We start from the raw sequence: 3,826 nt of genomic DNA, 5'->3' as shown, positions 1-3,826 counted from the left end.
GTCATGGCTATTTTCATTAGGAGGTCTAGCATTTGAATCATTGGGTATTTATCTCTTGAAATTACTTGTTGGTGAGACAAGATAATCCTATGTTGCGAATTATATATTTCTATCAGTGAAGTTTCAGTCTGGGTATCTTAGCACTCCTTAATATTTCTCAGTTCCTCTTGTGTAGTGGAAAACAAACTAAATTATGGCCATGTATTTGCATCCTATACTTATGATAAATAGACATATGAAGCAAGAGACAACTACAACTTGGAGTAAATATTCACACCCTATATAGAGGTTGAAGTTTGATTTTCTAATTGAGGGTTAAGCTACTATATCCTTGGGTACTAATCTCGTTGGACCTTATTTCCAATTCTTACATATGTAAGGTCTCATCTTTTGCAACTTATTGAAGCTGGAAGATATGAAAGTCACATATGGGGTTTCTTCTTGGAGTCATTCTCTGGCCTAATCACTAAACATCCCGGTGAATTATGGAAGAAATCTTGTGATCAATCTAAGCTTCAATTATGGGCTATTGTGAAGTATTATTAAAGCCATAACGAAATATCTGGTACAAGTTTATAAATAAATTATCTTCATCAACACAAAATTTGTCCCTTACAATAGTATGTCTTTTCTCACTTGTTTTTCATCTAATGAAACTCGCTAGAATATTTAAGGCCTCTTAACTACTTATGTGTGCGACTCCTCTCCATATGTGAATTGCATCTCTATGTTGTGGTTTATAATTGATATGAACTGGGTTACAAAGCACGCCCTATGAAACTATGTAAGTGATCCATATTGCGTATTGAAGCGTCCAAGTTGCTAAGACATGATATTGATATTACTATCGTTCCAACATCGAATTGTTGGTGTTTTGTCCTGTGAAACATCTAAATTTTGAGGCAAGTTGGTTGTGTTGGTTATAACTTATGTTACGAACAAAAAGTTGGTCTCGTGTGGCCTTGTGGTTCTAAGCCTTATTGAAACATATTTACTTATCAACCATAGAGTTTAAAGCATAGAAAAAATAATCCTATGATTATTCAACCCTCTATTTTGTCTGAAGTTGATGACATTTGACTTTTGTCTCAATTTTTTGACTATCTAGGTCATGCATCTATTTAATTTACATGTCCCATCTCAGCTGGAATGCAATAGATCATATGACTTGATTTACCATCATACTACTTGAAAACAATGCTTGTTTCTAGAGTAAGGAAATTTTCATGTCACCATTAAATAAGTAATTATTTAGTAAAGGTTTGTGACATAATGATTGAATAAGTTTGTTTGGTTGTGAGAGTTAAATTGGCATATCCTATTTTATATATTGTTGTGAAAATTTGTATACTCATAAGGGTTCCCACGCACCAGTATCCCTGAAGCGATATCTAGTTCATGATCATTTGTAGCAGTTTGAAGTTGACTAATGCTTAAATAGTGAAGTTAAAGGGATACATGTAGTCTAGAGAAAAACACTTATCGTATGGAAAAAATATTTATTTCTTGAACCATCGAGCCTATGTCTACTATACAAAAGTATTTGGAGAATTTATCACAATGAACAATAATGATTGTTGAAAGACTTGTCAAAGTTGAAAGAAAAGATGTTGCATTACGGAGCTTCTATCTTACATAAGTATAAGAATTTGTAAATCTTCCATTAATGGAACTATTGAACATTGTTGATATGGTGATAGAAGTTGGTCTTGTTAGAAATAAATAGTATTTGACAAAGAGAAAGGTGCAACGAATGTATGCCATTAGTTGTAAGGTTTGTTATAGTTTTCATAAAAATATTTTTCTTGTAACCATGTTAAGTCTGAATGTTATAATTGTTATTGTTTTTGCTAATTATTATGTGTGCTGGATGTTGAGAAAATCTACTAAGAAGCTAGGGTATGGATTGTTTTGATTCAGATTTGGTTTAACAGTTGATGTGACTAATTTAATGCCACTAGAGTGTAGAATCTATGATGAGATGATGAATGTATGACTTGTCATTAACATATTAGATTCTTGAGAAGGAATAGATTAAATGACTTGAGAAGAGAAATTATTTTAGACCCATGCATGTATTGAGCTAGTGTTTCAATTGTGGCTTTTGTAGTAACAATATTAATTTGGGTAGAGGGATTGTAGGTAGTTATAGAGTCACATTGAACAATTGTAGGATTGAAGTGTAGAAGGAATGGCAGCTGTTGTGGCAATGATAGAGATAGCAATGAATTACAATAGTAAAGGTATTAGGAATGGAAATAGTACAGGCAGTGTCTTGTGATAGTAATAGATGAGGAGAATATTGTAGTTAGTTTATTGTCCTTGGTACATGAGCCGAAAATTATTTAGGGAGCATTAGCTTCCTTCTAGCTCTTACTGGTAAAACCTTTGGGGAGTTTTTTGCTTCCTTCTAGTTTATTTGGTAAATTTTGTAAGCTTGTTGAGTGAAATCTCCTCTGTAATAATTCTATGTGATGTGATGTTGTTTCATATTTTGTTTGATGCTCTAAATTTTTAAAGGAATCCAACCAATTGTGTAAAAATAAAAGGAAATACTAGTTCACCCCCTCTCCGTATTTGCAATAAGATTGTTTTAATAAACAAACCATAACCTGGATTCTCTTGCAATGATTGCAGGCTAGCACAATGTGTATGACATGTAGGGAACTCATTTTCCCAGAAACGTTGACTTATCAATACAATCCCTACAAATTCAATGATGGCATTCCATGACTATGACAATGATCAATTCCCTTCAACAATTGGCACATAAGTTTCTTGATAAGATGAAGTGGCATCCCATTTCCATTTAGGTCCATTTCAAAAAATGAATGAATATGTCGAAAAATACCACAATGAAAATATTCTATTATATCACAATAACACATGATAGCATTTCTTCTGAGTGATTTTAAATGTAGTCATCATTGGATTTCTCATTGCATCAATGGTGCATTTAATATTGGCACAAATTGAACTTTAAATGCCCATAAATTTTGTTGTTGGTGTCACACAACATTCAAATCACATACTTTATATTTATCTATTGAGTTGAATATGTCCCATTGTGCTTCAAATTCTCTTCTTAACCTATGATTATCATGTTCAGTAAACTACGAAAAACTCAACTGAAGTTGGACGATGGAAATTTCTTTTGCTCTTCGTTGATGAACCTTTTGTACAAGCTCAAAAATGAATTAAGATGCAAACTCACATAGTGGAAATTTAATTGGTTCACATAGTGCCCATTTTTTAGCCAGTTACTATGGTTTTTGTGCTCAAAAGTTACCAATTATTGCCTTCTAGCACTACACTTGGAATTACTCACAAAAAATCTAATACCATGGTCTAAAGTCAAAATTCATGAAGGGTGATTAAATATCAGTTCAAACATTAAATGCATGATGTTTTAAGGATTGAAAACCATATGTCCCACATGTATAATGGGAAAATACTATAAATCATTTATATACCACCACATACACTTTACTCATTCGATAATGACGAAGTCTTTTCTTGATCATGGAACCAAATATTAAGACCATAGACACATTAATATACATTGGAAGTTGATAATAATAAAGAGGAAATAGGTGCATTGATATACATTGGACTTTGATAACAATAAAAGGGGCCGAGAGGGCACAATTTTTTGGACTCTAATTGAATGCACATGCATTGGAATTATATAATGAATGGTGGAGCACTTATTATGCATTGGACTTATATAATGATAAAAAGGGTGAATCACTTCTTAAGAACATACATTGGATTGGTTGCTTGGGTAGATGTGGGAGGGAGGTGTTACAATATCAATGTGAGAGGG

This window comes from Pinus tabuliformis, chromosome 5_2, assembly GCF_031772625.1.
Source record: "Pinus tabuliformis cultivar Carrire ecotype Pingquan chromosome 5_2, CPIR1, whole genome shotgun sequence".
Taxonomy (NCBI): Eukaryota; Viridiplantae; Streptophyta; class Pinopsida; order Pinales; family Pinaceae; genus Pinus; species Pinus tabuliformis.
This window is presented reverse-complemented; position numbering follows the sequence as displayed.